Genomic DNA, 20263 nt, shown 5'->3' with positions numbered 1-20263 from the left:
ACTGCAATGAACACACCACCTCCTTTGGCATCTAACCTGTCTTGTTGATACACAACAGGTGTCCATAATTGAAGTTCCATTTTCAAAACACTGTAGAAAGAGAACTACAACTCAGAATAATATCAAAAAAGCATATTATAGATGGAGGAGGAAAGGTCATGTGACAAAAATCTGACCAACAGATGATGCTGGAAGCATCCGAGATGCCCAATATGACCATCTCCAAGAAGGATCATGTGTTGCTGTTAAAGCTCTTTTACAAGAATTGTGACTGTGTGCCACTAGTCCCAGGAAGTTCCGGACACTCAAGGGTATGAAAAAAGCTACTGGTCCCATGTCTGCTAAGTATCTAGAGAAAATAATTACAAAATTCGAAAAGACAATTTCTTTGAAGTGCTATGTGGCAGAGGGAGGAAAGCAGTTGATCTGACGTCTGTCGAAGATGCGGCCACAGCATTACAAGAGGGGCTGAACGGTGGTTTGCGAACATTCAATGCAGGGGGAATTGCCCAAATGTTTTACATGCCTGCATGATGCATAAAATACTAAGAAACATCCTGCATTGATATCCATACAAATATCAATCATTTTCAGGAGTTGCTGCCTGCTGACCTCCTAGCAAGGTAAATGTTCATTCTGGAATTTCTTGCTCACTTGAAAGTACACAATAAATGGCCACGGAACATCCTGGCCAGACGAAGCTCATTTCCAGCTCCAAGAACATGTCAATGCACATAACTGCAGAATAAGGATAATGGAAAATCCACATACATATCAACCGATATTGCTTCATTCTGCGAAGGTGACTGTGTGGTGTTGGTTAATGGCATTGTTTATCGTATGGCCAAATTATTTTTTGAGGAGATGAGTCCTGCAGGTCCTGGTACCTGTACCAACACTGGTTAATGCTATGAAACACTCTTGCACACCATCATTCCACCCCTTCAACATTGTGGATGCATGGGTAGGATCATTTTTATGTGCAATGACACCCCTCTGCACATTGCATAGGCAATCAAATGGCTGCTGCAGAGGTATTTTGGAAATTCTCGAATTATTAGCCATTCAGATCACCTGAATCCTTGTGACTTTTGGCTGTGGCATTATCCGACAGATGTTGTGTTCAGTGCTCTACTTACGACCGTAGCTCAACTGGATGCATGCAGTCGGCAGCACGTTCTGAACGTGACCCAGGAGACACTCCGATTCATTGTGGAACATGCTGTTCCTCAATTTCACCTAGCATAAAACCATGTTGAACAGTAAAGATGGTGTATTGTGCAACTCAAACCACTGTCATCTTATTGAAATTCATCTGTAATTTGGAGACAACCCCATTTATGTCACGACTATTAAAATGCAATCTATTGGCAAAATTTATGTTACTTCCCTCCCATAGTGGTACATAATACCCTTTGCTGTGCACCATATGATGGCTTGCGGAGTGAGAATGTATGTACGTATGTATGTCGGGGGAGATATAATGAAGTTGCTGCTTCCCCTGTACTACCCCCTGACTTATCAAGGGGAGTCCTATGATTCTTTATCACATAACGCAGTACAGGAGTCTGTGGAAGATCGTCAACAGAATCAATGGAGCCTTTGGTTGAGACCATCAACTCAGCTCCAAACCAAAGGACCCTGATAAATTCTGGTAATGCTGCTGCAAATTGTGACCACTGCTTGCATCCCATGAGCAAGGCCAGCAGTCCTTATCTCCTCCCACAGCCACCCATTCAAACTGAAGATGATCTCAGAACACAAGTGACAGACATCACTGGTGTCAATGCGAGAGACAATTTTCAGCCAACTGCACCTTGTATGCTCAATAGGTGAAGGCAGTGCCTCCTCCACATCTCGGATAAGAAACAACGAAAGACCTTTATTATTAATATCGGACTGGATATAAATTCAACACTGTCTGTTTTAGTTTACCTGTTATTACAGCAGAAATTTTGAAGTTTTGTTTAGGGAGATTCACATGAATAGTTTTTTGTTTCAAATTTCTGTACTCTTGGTGTTCAGTCACTACATTTGACCAAGTCACTGGAGAATGGTGTCCTCTTGGAGATATTTGTACCTGAGGGACAATGGCCCTCAAAGGCAACAGTACAATCACCACAGAGAGGAAAATAATAACAATGTTGTGAATGGACTCTCAGTCTGTTGGCTGGGGTCAACTTGTGGCTGCAGGCCACATAAAATGGAAAAAATATGTATAATTTGACTTGTGAAGCTTAATTGTGAATAATAAATGATTATCTCATCTGTTGTCATTCGTTACAATCCGAATGGATCCAAACCATTATACAGTCTTCCTAAATTCATGGTTCTCCAGTACATTTACACTTTATATTTTCATCTGCGGATGCCAACATTTTGGACCTCCAAGGCCATATTGTGATGGATTTGATGAAGTAATGTGACACTCTGAATATTACTATCAAGCGAGAACAGCTGCCCAAGATCATGGATAAGTATGAGAACACGCAGTCAAATTTTGAATTTTTTAACACACTGCAGGAGAGCAGGCAGAGAGAGAGAGAGAGAGAGAGAGAGAGAGAGAGAGAGAGAGAGAGATATGAATCACGCCAACGTTTCATTTTCATCAGATGCTGGGTCTAGTTTGAGCGCATCAAAATTAGCAGCAAGCTGCCCACCACAAAACTGCAATCATTTAACAGTGATGTAACACAATTATGGAATTTTAGTGAGTCTTGCATAAATACTGAGGGACTAGAGGCTATTGCTAAGTACCATCATTTGTCGAGTTAACAGGTGAAGCACAAATTGTAATTGCTCATCATTCAGTGACTAATATTAACTTTAAGGTAGCCTTTGATTTGGTCTGTAACAGATACAACAATCGCAGACTACTTCATGGCACATTAAAAAAAATTTTAATGCTACCAGCAATGACAAAGACATACGCAAGTGAACATAGTGCATTACTGAACGAGGCTTTAAGCAATACGCATGTGCTGATAGCATTACAGTTACACATCACTTTGCAAGACATAATTGGTTCAAATGGCTCTGAGCACTACGGTACTTAACATCTGTGGTCATCAGTCCCCTAGAACTTAGAACTACTTAAACCTAACTAACCTAAGGACATCACACACATCCATGCCCGAGGCAGGATTCGAACCTGCGACCGTAGCAGTCGCGCGGTTCCGGACTGAGCACCTACAACCGCTAGACCACCATGGCCGGCCCCAAGACATAATTACATCACAGTTCTTTATAGAAAGAATTGAACACTCCAAGAGTGTTTGAAGCCAATCTGAGTTTGAACAGCTTGCCGACACTTAAAGAAGCATGTACTTTTCTTGAAAATAAATGTAAATCTTTAGAAACTGTAAAGGCTAGAGTACCACGAAGTCGATGCATACCTGTTAATAAACATCAGAATGCATCCAACCCCAAGCAGTTTGAATATTCAAGACAGATTTATGTCGCTAGTAGTGTTACATCTATCATGTGCAATCAGCCTCAAGTATTGCATAAGTCCTGCAAATTCAGGCAATCTATATGCAGTGAATGCAAAGTAGTCGTGATGTGCTACCAACCTATGCTACAATTGTCTCACGAGAGATCATAGGGCTTCTAACTGCAGAACTGTTAGCTGCCAAGCTTGAGGAAAACAACACCACACGTTATTACATGCAGAATCACAATGCACAAAAGATGGAAGAAGGAAGGATTGTCAAAGTGACATGCAACACGAGCACAATGATAAATTTCACTCAAGCACATCGAGTTGCTGTTAAATGACGGTCTGCCCAGGCAACAGCAAGCTCTGCTCCTTGCAACAGCAAGAAATAAAACACCAAATCTCTGTACAAGTTGGTTCTGGCAGAAGCATGTTATGTGGTCTGTTGATTTTTTTAAATTTTGCCAAAGTTAACTGACAGCTTGCTACAACAAATGACTGATCCTAGCATGTGGAACTTGCCGAATTTACAACTTGCTGATTGAGACTTTTGGTCAACTGGAAGGATTGAAGTATTGCTAGGAGCAGACTACTGCCCATACATTGAAAAGTCAAGGACTATCTCCATAGGAGCAGATCATTCTTTACTTCAACAAATTGAAATAGGTTGTATCATATCAGGAAAGTATCAAATGGAAGAGTACACCAGTTCACCACAGTGACCTGCTCTGTAGTGATTTGTAAAAACCAACATTGGCATAGACACATTTCATTCTGCATGACAGAAGAATTACACCAAGGTACAATGATAAAAGAAAAGGAACAGTATTGAAGTACTCTTTCTGGACCACACAACGAAGGATTCCACAGGCAGATTTGTTGTCCACTTTCCATTTTGCGAACAGCCAAGTCAATTAGGCAGTTCTTCCCACATTGCGGCAAATGCTTCTCTCAGATTGAGCAGAGACAACTGAGAGAACAAAAGCTTAGGGGAAGCTACACTGAGTCCATGAGGCACTATGAAGACATTTGTGGGGTATCCTATGTAGGATATACACGAAATAACAAAAGCTGTGGTATGGAACAATGTATGTACAGTGCAAAACACAGCACACCTGATATCATGAGGAGTATTCCCTGCAGACATGCAAGGAAACAACATGTCATGGGACAAGCTTGTTTTCAAGAAGACATCATTTCATCTCACAGTCTGTATTAGACACCTCTGACATTTCTGCAATTCAGTAGGTGCCAAAACCTGTACAGTGACAATGGGACAAACTTACTTGGAGCTAGTTAGGAACCCCATGAATTAAAAGCTGCTGCAAGCACTGATTACCTGCAGAGACAGGTGAAAAACTTTATGCGCAAAGAAGGCCCAGACCACAGACTGGCACTTCATTCCTCCAGCATCACCAGACTTTGGTGGAATATGGGAAGCACGAGTAAAGTTCTTGAAGTACCACTTGTGGCAAATTATGAGAACTGTATGTCCAACATTTGAAGAGTAGACAACCTTGACTTGCCAAATTGGGGCTTGCATGAACTCTTGTGTCACAATCTCGTGATCCTTCTGATCCTCGATTCTTCGCCCCAGGTCATTTCCTGATTGGAACCACAGTCACAAGCATCCCTCAGCCAGGTCTCGGCACAGCCAACCTGAGCTTGCTTACAAAGTGCGAACTACTGCAGCAAGGGTTCTACATCTCTTGGCGGTGCTGGTCATCTGACTACCTACATCACCTGTAGCAGAATACCACATGGACAGTCCTCAGTGTGAATGTGCCACGCCTATGCCGAAAGCTGACTATCAGTGAAGACGTACACCCTGGGTGCAATGAGATGGTGTGAGTGGCCACTATTCGCACACTGCAAGGGGTTCTCACGAGACCACCCTGCATCAATGTTGTTTACTGGGTGAAGTGATACAAAAGAAGAAATGTATGTGTGTTTTGTATGTCTTCTTTTCTTATCCTCCGAGGGTTTCAAAATTTTTTTATGTTTCAATGTATTTTTTGTTTATGCAATTGTTGTTTTCAGACACCACTTACAAACTCTATGGACACACCTGATTGAAAGACAGAATGATTCTGTATCTTCTTGTGTTATTTTCCATGATTTAGCAGGACTTGGGTTGCGTGTATTACACTGGAAAGAAATTAATATGCCTTTGGGTGCCGATATGTCAGCTGCTACATTCTACCAAGCCACTGGAGAGTACTACCCTCTCTGGAGATGTCTGTACCGAGAGGGACAATGGTCAGCAAGCTATCCCTCCAATGACACATAATAGTACACTTGCCAAAATGAAGAAGAGAAGAACAATGTCGTGAATGGACTCTCGGTCAGTCGGATGTCCATAGCTGTTTTGACTTTATGTTTTGACTTGGGGAACTTAATTGTGAATAATAAGTGTTTATCTCAACTGTTGTCATTCATGACAATCTGAATGGGCCCGAACTATTAAATGGCCTTCTTAAATTCATGGTCCTCCAGTACATTTATACTTTATGTTTATGTCTTTGGAGCTGCACTCAGCATTGATTATAAACAAGCAAACATACTATCTTATCACATTGAAATGACTTTTGCTAATATTAAAAACGATTTTGATTATGGCAATCAATGATTTATTTCTGCTTGTATTTTGTAATTTCTGTTTGAGATATTCATTGGGCTTTGTGTGGTGTCTGAAGTGTATCTAAACATAATGAAAGAAGAAAGAGTGGTATTTTTTTCCCATTTTCTTTTGACAGTAAACTGCATTACCTTACATCAGCTTTTGGTAATTTCTACAGAATAATAAGAACCACAGAAATAATATTTGTGAAACAGCAAATGAAATTTGACAAGCAGACTACATTCGTGATGATACTGAGAGAGCGGGTCGTACCGAGCAGACATGACATTGCCCTGTAGTAAAAATGCTTATGTGGAAAACATAATTGCCATAGTTGTTAAACATTTTTTTTTACCTGTTCATCTGTGAAACTATGAAGGAAGAATTATTACTGTACAGAAGTCACTGCATGGCAGAATGAAAAATCACATCCGATTGCTCCACACTACATTGAAAAGCAATACAAGATGTGTCGGGCAGATCACAATTAACTTAACAGCAACTGAAATGCAGAGGTAAAAGCCGATCTTCACTATTTACATGCCCATCGGCACCAACATTTATCCAGGTACAACAATACACGTAAACAATAACAGTATGTGTACAAAAGGCAATTGTAAAAACTTTTATCTAATGTTTCTTTCAGGTTCCATTAGAGGGGCAAAAAAACCACAAAAACCACACACACACACACACACACACACACACACACACACACACACACACACACACACACACACACCATGGGCCTTGCTGTTGGTGGGGAGTGGGGAGGCTTGCGTGCCTCAGCTATACAGATGGCCGTACCGTAGGTGCAACCACAACGGAGGGTTATCTGTTGAGAGGCCAGACAAACGTGTGGTTCCTGAAGAGGGGTAGCAGTCTTTTCAGTAGTTGCAGGGGCAACAGTCTGGATGATCGAGTGATCTGGCCTTCTAACACTAACCAAAATGGCGTTGCTGTTCTTGTACTGCGAACGGCTGAAAGCAAGGAGGAAACTATAGCCGTTACTTTTCCCGAGGGCATGCAGCTTTATTGTATGGTTAAATGATGATGGCGTCCTCTTGGGTAAAATATTCTGGAGGTAAAATAGTCCCAAACAGCATAGAGAACGCATTATTGTGGCCAAGATAGACACGAAGCCCACGCCTACAACAGTAAAACAAGTTTATATGCCAACTAGCTCTGCAGATGATGAAGAAATTGAAGAAATGCATGATGATATAAAATAAATTATTCAGGTAGTGAAGGGAGACGAAAATGTAATAGTCATGGGTGACTGGAATTCGGTAGTAGGGAAAGGGAGAGAAGGAAACTTAGTAGGTGAATATGGATTGGGGCTAAGAAATGAAAGAGGAATCCACTTGATAGAATTTTGCACAGAGCACAACTTAATCATAGCTAACACCTGGTTCAAGAATCATGAAAGAAGGTTGTTTACATGGAAGAACCCTGGAGATACTAAAAGATTTCAGATAGATAATATAATGGTAAGACAGAGATTTAGGAACCAGATTTTAAATTGTAAGACATTTCCAGGGTCAGATGTGGACTCTGGCCACAATCTATTGGTTATGAGCTGTAGATTAAAACTGAAGAAACTGCAAAAAGGTGGGAATTTAAGGAGATGGGACCTGGATAAACTGACAGAACCAGAGGTTGTACCGAGTTTCAGAGAGAGCATAAAGGGACAATTGACAGGAATGGGGGGAAAGAAATAAAGTAGAAGAAGAATGGATAGCTTTGAGAGATGAAGTAGTGAAGGCAACAGAGGATCTAGTAGGTAGAAAGGCGAGTGCTGATAGAAATCCTTGGGTAGCAGAAGATATATTGAATTTAATTGATGAAAGGAGAAAATATAAAAATGCAGTAAATGAAGCAGCCAAAAAGGAATACAAAGTCTCAAAAATGATATCGACAGGCAGTGCAAAGTGGCTAAGCAGGGATGGCTAGAGGACAATTGTAAGGCTGCAGAGGTTTATCTCACTAGGGGTAAGGTAGATACTGCCTACAGGAAAATTAAAGAGACCTTTGGAGAAAAGAGAACCACTTGCATGAATATCAGGAGCTCAGATGGAAACCTAGTTCTAAGCAAAGAAGGGAAAGCAGAAAGGTGGATGGAGTATATAGAGGGTCTATACAAGGGCAATGTACTTTAGAACAATATTATGGAAATGGAAGAGGATGTAGATGAAGATGAAATGGGAGATATGATACTGCGTGAAGAGTTTGACAGAGCACTGAAAGACCTGAGTCAAAACAAGGCCCCAGGAGTAGACAACATTCCATTGGAACTACTGACGGCCTTGGGAGAGCCAGTCCTGACAAAACTCTACCATCTGGTGAGCAAGATGTATGAGACACGCAGAATACTCTCAGACTTCAAGAACAATATAATAATTCCAATCCCAAAGAAAGCAGATGCTGACAGATGTGAAAATTACCGAACAATCAGTTTAATAAGTCACGGATGCAAAATACTAACACAAATTCTTTCCAGATGAATTGAAAAATTGGTAGATGCCAACCTTGGGGAAGATCAGTTTGGTTTCCGCAGAAATATTGGAATACATGAGGCAATACTGACCCTACGACTTATCTTAGAAGCTAGATTAAGGAAAGACAAACCTACTTTTCTAGCATTTGTAGACTTAGAGAAACCTTTTGACAATGTTGACTGGAATTCTGTCTTTCAAATTCTGAAGGTGGCAGGGGTAAAATACAGGAAGCAAAAGGCTATTTACAATTTGTACAGAAACCAAATGGCAGTTATAAAAGACGAGGGGCATGAAAGGGAAGCAGTGGTTGGGAAGGAAGTGAGCCAGGGTTGTAGCCTCTCCCCGATGTTATTCAATCTGTATATTGAGTAAGCAGTGAAGGAAGCAAAAGTAAAACTCGAAGTAGGTATTAAAATCCAAGGAGAAGAAATAAAAACTTTGAGGTTCGCCGATGACATTATAATTCTGTCAGAGACAGCAAAGGACTTGGAAGAGCAGTTGAACGGAATGGACAGTGTCATGAAAGGAGGGTATAAGATGAACATCAACAAAAGCAAAACAAGGATAATGGAATGTAGTCGAATTAAGTTGGGTGATGCTGAGGGAATTAGATTAGGAAATGAGACACTTAAAGTACTAAAGGAGTTTTGCTATTTGGGGAGCAAAATAACTGATTATGGTCGAAGTAGAGAGGATACAAAATGTAGACTGGCAATTGCAAGTAAAGTGTTTCTGAAGAAGATGAATTTGTTAACATCGAGTATATATTTAAGTGTCAGGAAGTCATTTCTGAAAGTATTTGTATGGAGTGTAGCCATGTACGGAAGGGAAACGTGGACGATAAATAGTTTAGACAAAAAGAGCATAGAAGCTTACGAAATTTGGTGCTACAGAAGAATGCTGAAGATTAGATGGGTAGATCACATAACTAATGAGGAGGTACTGAATAGAATTGAGGAGAAGAGCAATTTGGCTAGAAGAAGGGATCAGTTGATAGGACATATTCTGAGGCATCAAGGGATCGCCAATTTAGTATTGGAGGGCAGTGTGGAGGGTAAAAATTGTAGAGGGAGACCAAGAGATGAATATACTGAACAGATTCAGAAGGATGTAGGTTGCAATAGGTACTGGGAGATGATGAAGCTTGCACAGGATAGAGTAGCATGGAGAACTGCATCAAACCAGTCTCACGACTGAAGGCCACAACAACAACAACTACACATTATAGTTGTTTATTCATTAGACTGGAGACTGCAACAAGGAAAGTGCCCATTGAATGTTGTAAGTACTATTGTTCATACAACTGTAAAGAATTTCACTGCTCACATTGTAGCTGGCTTTGAAATTTACAACAGTCCAGTGTAGTGTGAACACAAATGTTTATGTGAAGAAGTACAGCCCCCCCCCCCCCCCCCCCTCAAATACTGGGAAACAACACACTGCTCAAGGCAAGCAGTATGAATGGCATGACAGAAATTTTAAAACACATTTTTACAAATATGTCAAATGATCTCAATCAGAATTTTACAAATATGTCAAACGCATATGATGTGTTAGCTTGGACAATAAATGCCATTCAGACAGCCAAAGTCACTGAGAAGTAAATTTGTTCTGAACTGGCCACTGCCAGAGTTAGAACAAATTTGTTAATCCCAGAAACATGCATGAGAAAATATATGTTAACTCTGCATTTTCACAAAGCCAATGAAAAGGGTTTCTGCACATATAATGAACATGGCTACTGCTGACAAACCAAATAAAGTACCTCCCACTGCCATACATCATTACCACACTCACAGGAAACAGGAATTTGTCTTTTGTTTCAGTATTGATGGATGAAAGCTTATCAAAATGTTGCCAATTTCAGGTCTTGTCTACAGGGACAAAAAAGTTCACTTCATCATTTTTATAAGAGCAATGAAGCTAGGCCGAATCACAAAAAATATGCTGCATGGTACAAGTCACCCAAGGAGACTCACTGCTCTGGGCAGCAAATATTGGAGAACATTGTCAAACACATGAACAATCTAAGCAAGCCATTTTGGGTAATTTTTGGTCCGTTAGTGTTCACGGACGACTGTGGCGATAAGTCTTCAACTCACAATTGTTGAGCACTAAATGAGGAGGACTGCAAAAATACTTTGAAAAGTATGCAAATAAGACTAGATGAGATTAATGTAAGCCTGGACATGAGCCAGACCTTGAGTATTTTCTCTGGGTATTAGATACTATCATATTTTCTCTAGGAACTGGATTCCACAGCTCTCATACACGAAGATGGCCAAGCTCAAGAAGATCCACAGTCAAATGTCCAAAGCAATGGAAACAACCAGCCTGGTAACAACAATGGCCATGGTTGGCAGCCATATACATCACTGTCAGGTAATAGGCAGAGTAATTTTGGTTATTGTGGAAACAACGGTTATCAAAAGAGAGATGGCCATGGGCGTGAACCAACAAGCTACTGGAACTGACCAAATCCTAACAACACAGGCAGGTACACTAATTGGCAAGGTGCTACAGATTATAGGAGACCACAGACACCGACTCCAGTTCTAAGCAAAGAAGGGAAAGCACAAAGGTGGAAGAAGTATATAGAGGGTCTATACAAGGGCGATGTTCTTGAGGACAATATTATGGAAATAGAAGAGGATGTAGATGAAGATGAAAAGGAAGATATGATACTGTGCCAAGAGTTTGGCAGAGCACTGAAAGACCTAAGTCGAAACAAGACCCCGGGAGTAGACAACATTCCATTAGAACTACTGATAGCCTTGGGAGAGCCAGTCCTGACAAAACTCTACCATCTGGTGAGCAAGATGTATGAGACAGGCAAAATATCCTCAGACTTCAAGAACAATATAATAATTCCAGTCCCGAAGAAAGCAGGTTTGGCAGATGTGAAAATTAATGAACTATCAGTTTAATAAGCCACAGCTGGAAAATACTAACAAAAATTCTTTACAGATGAATGGAAAAACTGGTAGATACCAACCTTGGGGAAGATCAGTTTGGTTTCCGCAGAAATGTTGGAACACGGGAGGCAATGTTGACCCTACGACACTTATCTTAGAAAATAGATTAAGGAAAGGCAAACCTACATTTCTAGCATTTGTATACTTACAGAAAGCTTTTGACAATGTTGACTGGAATACTGTCTTTCAAATTCTGAAGGTGACAGGGGTAAAATAAAGGGAGCAAAAGGCTATTTACAATTTGTACAGAAACCAGATGGCAGTTATAAGAATCGAAGGGCATGAAAGGCAAGCAGTGGTTTGGAAGGGAGTGACACAGGGTTGTAGCCTCTCCCTGATGTTATTTAATCTATATATTGAGCAAGCAGTAAAGGAAACAACAGAAAAATTCAGAGTATGTATTAAAATCCATGGAGAAGAAATAAAAACTTTGAGGTTTGCTGATGACATTGTAATTCTGTCAGAGACAGCAAAGGACTTGGAAGAGCAGTTGAACGGAATGGACAGTGTCTTGAAAGAAGGGTATAAGATGAACATCAACAAAAGCAAAACAAGGATAATGGAATGTAGTCGAATTAATTTGAGTGATGCTGAGGGAATTAGATTAGGAAATGAGACATTTAAGGTAGTAACGGAGTTTTGCTATTTGGGGAGCAAAATAACTGATGGTGGTCGAAGTAGAGAGGATACAAAATGTAGACTGTCAATGGCAAGGAAAGCATTTCTGAAAAAGAGAAATTTGTTAACATCAAGTATAGATTTAAGTGTCAAGAAGTCGTTTATGAAAGTATTTGTATGGAGTGTAGCCATGTACGGAAGGGAAACGTGGACGATAAATAGTTTGGACAAGAAGAGAATAGAAGCTTTCGAAATTTGGTGCTACAGAAGAATGCTGAAGATTAGATGGGTAGATCACATAACTAATGAGGAGGTATTGAATAGAATTGGGGAGAAGAGGAGCTTGTGCCACAACTTGACTAAAAGAAGAGATCGGTTGGTAGGGCATTTTCTGAGACATCGAGGGATCACAAATTTAGTATTCGAGGGCAGCGTGGAGGGTAAAAATCGTATAAGGAGACCAAGATATGAATACACTAAACAGATTTAGAAGGATGTAGGTTGCAGTAGGTAGGTGGGACATGAAGAAGCTTGCACAGAATAGAGTAGCATGGAGAGCTGCAACAAACCAGTCTGTGGACTGAAGACCACAACAACAACATTTTATTTGTTTACTTTAGTCTCTTAGTGTATTGTGAATTAAGTTTGCAATGGATAAATTTGTTCCCAAAAAGACGCGCTTGGATGTTGATGATACTGCAAGTCAACATCCAACAATTATTGTGTTGTCAATTGCTTTGTCGTCTTCAGGCGAGAACCGTACACAGCCGAAACCTGGACAATCCGATAAGTGAAGATCATTTCAGAAGTTTTGGTTGATCAAATATACATGGCTAGAATATGAAGCACCTACTGAAAAAGTTTTTTTGCAAAACCTGCAGACAGGCAGATCCTAAAAGTCTATAACAATTTTCTTAGAGAGAGAGAGAGAGAGAGAGAGAGAGAGAGAGAGAGAGAGAGAGAGACACGACATTTACTTCTGTAGGGTTTTATAAGTGGAAAAAGGCTTTGGAAAAATTCCGTCTTCATGGAAATATGTTCATGTATAATGAAGGTGTTCTGAAACTAAGTTCTATCACTAACCGAAGTGAGACCTCCCAACTGAATGAACAGTTACATAGTGATATGAAGATAGGTTGTTTAGCTCTGGAGACAATTTTTACTACTGTGCAATTTCCATGCCGACAAGGACTAGCAATTAGAGTGCATGAAGATGTAAACTCTATTTTTTTTCAATTGTTGGAACTCTGAAAGAAAGATATACTGAAGTTTAAAGATTGGTTAGGGCGTTTGGCGTATAAGTTGACGTCCCAAATTCAAAACAAGGTCATTCATCTACTAGGAGAGTCTGTTTTGAGAAAGATTTTGGCTTCAATCAAGAAGACTGAACATTTTTCTATTATGGTTGACGAAACAAGTGATTCTTCGATTCATGAACAAGTTTCATTTTGTATTCATACTGACAATGATACCTTAATCGTCAATGAAGACTTTATTGGCTTATACGAGACCCCCAACACTGAATCACAAACTCTATTTAGTATTTTAAAAGACATTTTTGCTCGTCTTGTTTTGCGAATGGATAACTTAAGAGGACAGTGCTACGGTGGTGTCTCGAATATGAGAGGTAAGTTCAAAGGACTAAAAAACTTAGTTTTGAATACACAACCAAAAGCACGTTGTGTGCACTGCACTCCTCACAGTTTAGACTTGGCAGTTGTAGGACAGCCCCGCCATCTTACATCTATGGGGGATATTATGGCTTTAGCGAAGGACTTGATAAACGCCACAAGGGACTCCAACAAAAGGATGGGACTTTTCAGAAGCATATGCTGTGAGAGTGCCAACGACCAAGCTGGTCTATGATCCCTTTGCCCTACTCGATGGACTATGTGACCTTCTAGTATCTTGAGAATAGTGAAAAACTTTAAAGAACTTCTAGAGTTTTTTGAAACATTTTCTGCAGGTGACAAAACAGAGGCAGGTTACAAATGTACAGGCTATCTTGAGTCAATGTTACAATTCAAGACATATTTCTTTTTACGTCTTTATTGGCATGCAATGAACCCGGTAGAGGATGTCAATGAAAACATTCAATGCCCTCATCTCAGTGTTGCCGATCTGGAAAAAATATATGAGGGCTTGATTTGTATATTGAATGGAAGGTGTGACAGTTCTGAATACTTTTGCGAATTGCATTTAAAAGAAAATGCCTTCACAAGTTGATCCTATTCTTCCTCGGAATCGAAGTATACAAAAATTAGGTATGAAAACAACAAAGCCAGTTCACCGCACACTTTCAAAATCCCAAATGAATACTACAAAACTATTTACACTGAAGTTTGTGACACGGTGCAATCTTGCATTACTGGGCGGTTTGCTTCAACTGGACTCACAGGTCATTGCAATAGAACAAGAGTATTTGCTTTTAGTAAACAGAGGTGAAACAAATTTGGACACATGAACTGAGTTTTTCAAAAATGACCTAAACATTGAGAGACTGCACTTACCGTGAATATGTTAGCTGATATCACGAATAATAAACAACTGGTCTTAAAAAACATGCATGATATAAGAAAGTACATTACACAAGAGCCTGCAGTTGGAGAAATATTATGTGAAGTAGTGAAGGGCATCAAGCTTCTCCAAGTAGTTCCAATCACGACAGCAACAGCAGAATGGTCTTTTAACGTTCTTAGATGTCTGAAGTCATATCTCTGATCAACAATGTGACAGAAGCGATTGAACAACATGCCCATCGAGACATTTTGGATGAACTGGATATCTGACCAGTCATCAACGACTTCATATTCAATAATCCAGTCAGACAGTCAACATTTGCACCTTTCTGAAGACACTCTAGCCCTAATAATGGCATTTAGAACAATATTAAAAATCTTTATAAAATAGAGAATTAAGTACCTAAATAATGTTAAATTTTCAGTTTTGAAATGTTAGTACTAGTTTAGTACTGTATTACTATAGTACTGTATTAGGTACTTTAAAATACTTAAATATTTTTAGGGGTAAGACCCAATTAAAACCCGCTTTGTACATACTTTTTGACTGAAAGTATTAGGCATACTCTATAAACTTTATTAACTATTAAAGCAATAACTTTCAGATATTGTTTTCATTTAATGAACCCTGAGCCTTATTCAAAGTATGATTAAATTAGCTATTTCACTTATTAATCGAAGTGCTATTACTGTAGAACAGCAATATTTCATGTTTTATTCTACTAATGATAGTTTAAGAATTTATTTAAATATAAATTTAGTCTTTTCAGCGCTATATATTCACTGCCCTGTAGTAGTCTATAAGCATGATTACTACTGTAAATTAAATTAGCTATTTATGAAAATACTGTGAGTGCTGATGTTTTGTTTCTTTTTTCAAAGTCAAAAAATGTGTCAAGTATGTCAAGTTTCCTGGAGTGTCGAGTTATCAAGAGTCAAGTTTTTTGGGGTTCCGAAGTTGATCATATGACTCTAAAATGGTTAGAAACTTTAAAACTCTCTATTTTTCCATCTAAAATTTAGAAAATTTCCTGGGGCAAGACTGTCAGTGTGAGTGCCCCCCCCCCCCCCCCCCCAATTATTTTTTATAAGTCAATGTCCATGTAGGAGACCAAATAATGTGAACGGTAATTAGTACAGACCAGTAACTGTTGGTCCCACACAAGGTGGAGAAACTGACAACAAACGAATAGGCAAGTGGGGAAAATCATTCACAAAACATACATTTTTTTATATTTTGATAAAGACCAAGATGTAAAAGATGAGTTATATGCAACAAAGGTACTTAATAATAAAAACACTGATGAAATAGTACAGGCAATAAGAAATACCAAACTACAAAATATTTTAGTACCTATTGCACTGGACACCAGAGCTTCTACGAATGTAATATAAATAAGTTTTTTTTAAGCAAGATAAAAAACAATATGCATATAGCAACCTTACCATTCAAAATTGTAAAATTCTGATTGCCATGGGAGACAGGTCAAGAGGAATGAAACTACAAATGTGCATACCCATCACGCTTAATGAGGTTACCATAAAATGTACATTTCTTGTGGTGGAGAAATTAATAGTTAACTGTATTCTCAGAATGGACTTCTTTCCACAGTTTGAAGTAACAACTAGTGTTATTTCCAGTTGGACAAACACATGATTCTGATGGAACTAGTTACAAAAAACAAGTCATAAGAAATACAAAGCAAATAAAATAGAAAGAAACTTCCACATGGGAAAAATATATTAAAAACAAAGATTCCAAGACTTACCAAGCGGGAAAGCGCCGGCAGACAGGCACATGAACAAAACACACAAACACACACACAGAATTACGAGCTTTCGCAACTGGCAGTTGCTTCATCAGGAAAGAGGGAAGGAGAGGGAAAAATGAAAGGATGTGGGTTTTAAGGGAGAGGGTAAGGAGTTATTCCAATCCCGGGAGCGGAAAGACTTCCCTTAGGGGAAAAAAAGGACAGGTGTACACTCGCACACACACACACACACACATATCCATCCGCACATACACAGACACAAGCAGACATATTTAAAGGCAAAGAGTAAGGGCAGAGATGTCAGTCGAGGCGGAAGTACAGAGGCAAAGAAGTTGTTGAAAGACAGGTAAGGTATGAGCGGCGGCAACTTGAAATTAGCGGAGGTTGAGGCCTGGCGGATATCGAGAAGAGAGGATATACTGAAGGGCGAGTTCCCATCTCCGGAGTTCGGATAGGTTGGTGTTGGTGGGAAGTATCCAGATAACTCGGACAGTGTAACACTGTGCCAAGATGTGCTGGCCGTGCATCAAGGCATGTTTAGCCACAGGGTGATCCTCATTACCAACAAACACTGTCTGCCTGTGTCCATTCATGTGAATGGACAGTTTGTTGCTGGTCATTCCCACATAGAAAGCGTCACAGTGCAGGCAGGTCAGTTGGTAAATCACGTGGGTGCTTTCACATGTGGCTCTCCCTTTGATCGTGTACACCTTCCGGGTTACAGGACTGGAGTAGGTGGTGGTGGGAGGGTGCATAGGACAGGTTTTACACCGGGGGCGGTTGCAAGGGTAGGAGCCAGAGGGTAGGGAAGGTGGTTTGGGGATTTCATAGGGATGAACCAAGAGGTTACGAAGGTTAGGTGGAGGGCGGAAAGACACTCTTGGTGGAGTGGAGAGGATTTCATGAAGGATGGATCTCATTTCGGGGCAGGATTTTAGGAAGTCGTATCCCTGCTGGAGAGCCACATTCAAGGTCTGATCCAGTCCCGGGAAGTAAACTGTCACAAGTGGGGCACTTTTGGGGTTCTTCTGTGAGAGGTTCTGGGTTTGAGGGGTCCTACACTCGTAGTCTCTGCTGGAAATATCACTTTGCCACAAAGAAAAACAATCCTGATCCCACTCCTAATGATCCAACTCCCCAAGACACTATCCAAATTGAACCCTGCCTGGAACAGTTCCGTCCTCCATCACAGCGGGACCCACCTCCTCTTCCTCAAAATCACCCTCTCCAAACCTTCCAGGAATTTCTCACTTCCAGCCTTGCCTCTCAATCTTTCTTGAAAAACCTTAATCCCACTCCCAACATCACCACAGCCGAATCCCAGGCTATCCGTGATCTGAAAGCTGACCGATCCATCATCATTCTTCCGGCTGACAAGGGTTCCACGACCGTGTTTATTCACACAAAACATTTTGTCATTCATCATACGTGATACTAGGTAAAAAAAAAAGCAGTAAGAAAATAAATCAAAAGGACTGTGAATTAGAAGTTCACAGAGACCTCACAATCACTATATTGTTGTCTTCTTTCAGCCTTTACAAAACCTAATGGGAGTGTAGTGCCCCCAGAATTTTACGAAAGTCTGGAGACACTTGTGTTCCAGCCATTTCGAACACACATTATTTTAAAACAGGGCATAAGGATGAGCATGAGATACTGCACCCATTTATTGTTTGTGCAGATGGAAGGGAGATAATTCATCAGCACTGGCAAGCGTTCAGCGCAACCTGCAAGAACAAGCAAATACGGCCCGGAAGCTCCGTGGCCAGTTGCAAAGAGTAATGTAGCATTGTATTGTTAAAAAACAAATGGGAAGATTCAAAATAGTGACTGTTTATTAGACGTTGAACTGCTGTTGAGAGTACGTGGACTGGACGTGGATAGTCACATGAAAGCTTATGTATTAATTGTGTTCAAAAATGTGTAACTAACTGATTCTGGGTGCCCAGTAATGTGTGGGCTTACGTCAAAGTTTAGTTTTTTTTTTTTTTTTTTTTTTTTTTTTTTTTTTTTTTTTTTTTTTTGTACAAAGTGGAAATAAATATGTTCTGGTGCATTGAATGATATTCCAAGAGTAGCGTATTTTTTAAATAAGAAGAGAGAGAGCGAGAGAGTGAAAATTTCCCCTTCCTAGCAGTGAAATCTTCGGAGAAGCACTGGAGCTATCAGAAGACTGCAAGAAAGCAGAACCAGCATTCTTCAAGAAGTAAGTCCACGAAAACGCTTAAGCTGTATAGAGAGAGCTTAACATTACACCGGGCAACCACAGCTGTTTGTTATTGGAAGCAAGGGAAATAAACAAAATCATTGTGTCGATGAGGGCAAATCCTGAGAACTTACATGAACAATTGTTAAAATTTCACAAGATTAGGTGTTGAACAACTATAGGCCTCTCTGAGAGTATTATACTGGCAGACAACAATACACTTCGACAGCAGGAAATAAACTGTATTTATTTGTTTTGGTAGAAGTTGTACATTTTGCGTTTTACCCTTTGGACTAAATGTCGGTGCTAGTGCATTCATAATAGTGCTGGGCAGTGTTGGGCCCAGAGCTGCTAAGTAGAGCAACACTATATGTACATGGCTTAGTGATCACGACTGCCAGGTGGGAAGAGCATGTCATCTCTCCAGAAGGAATATTACCAGATACAGGAAAAGTCATGCGATACCAGCTGAAGGCTGGAGGACTTTAATGCTATTATGAAAGCCTTAATAAATGCTAATTTACTGTGCCATCTGGACATGAGTAAAGACCTATGCTTGAGCACAGGTGCTTAATCATAAGGAGTGGGGGCACATCTGTTTCCGGTCAGAGAAATTGAAGGAAAACCAACAGAATGTGTAATTAGTCAAACCCTTACAGAATGTTAGTTATCATATTCAGAGACCAAATTTAAAGCAATGGCAGTGGTTTGAGCATTAAGAAAAGTCGAATATTACCTATGGGGGAAACAAACAGAAGTATTTTGTGATCCCCAAGTCCTGTCATTTTACTTAACAAGCAAACTATTACACAAAAGAAATAGCAAGGTGGTGCCTCTTCCTACAAGAGTTTAGTTTTGAGGTCGTGTGTATAAAAGGAGAACAAAACATCATAGCAGAAAATAATGGCACAAAAACCAATTACCAAAGTTTTTGAAACTGTTTTATACTTTAAAACAAACCTTTCAAAATCGCCTTTTGCATAGTTTCTGTCTATTGCACTTGTTACGAACAAAAATAGTACTGAAAAGGAGACCCTGAGTGAACATTCTGATGGAGTGGCAACAGTACTATAGTCTTTGTTAGAAAACATTGAAAGTGATTTAGTGACGTATAGATTTTAACTTTCTTTTAGTAGTTTTGTTACTCCTTCCGCAGTGGATATTGAAGCCCAGTTCTTGAAATTCAGTTGGGGGTCACCAACTTTCACTGTAGGTGCATGCTCACGGAGAGGTTTTGCAATTATCTGACTAGAACAGTATGTTCAATAGCTATAATCTCACTTCAAACACAGAGATGGTAGTAACAAAACTTAGAATTGTTTTAACAGTATGAAAAATATGAGTAAATCTCTTGAGAATTGCATCATATTCCTTGAGAAAAATGATGTCCAGGCAGTGAGCATCATATTCTATATGTATGAAGGTAACTGAAAAGGAATGGTCTTTAAGGGCTCTTTGTAATTATAAAAGGTATAAGCTGATAGATCATGTTCATTTTACTCTCAGTATTTCTGTGTGAAAAATATGTTCCAGGGTTTACAACAGACTGAAGCACTGACTGAAATATTAATGCCTTACTGTACAGAGCATCACAACTGCAACATGCGTAAAAGTTAAAT

At 39.8% G+C, this 20263-nt stretch overlaps 1 protein-coding gene across 3 annotated transcripts in view; it reads right to left on the bottom strand.

Annotated features, from left to right (window-relative positions):
* LOC126273465 (E3 SUMO-protein ligase PIAS3) overlaps nucleotides 1-20263 on the bottom strand; it is a 231086-nt gene that overhangs the window by 42449 nt on the left and 168374 nt on the right. The gene's annotated exons all lie outside the window — the stretch shown is intronic.

Source organism: Schistocerca gregaria, chromosome 5 (assembly GCF_023897955.1).
Source record: "Schistocerca gregaria isolate iqSchGreg1 chromosome 5, iqSchGreg1.2, whole genome shotgun sequence".
NCBI classification, from domain to species: domain Eukaryota; kingdom Metazoa; phylum Arthropoda; class Insecta; order Orthoptera; family Acrididae; genus Schistocerca; species Schistocerca gregaria.
Note: the sequence above shows the minus strand (reverse complement) of the source record. Positions and strands in the feature narration are given on the sequence as shown.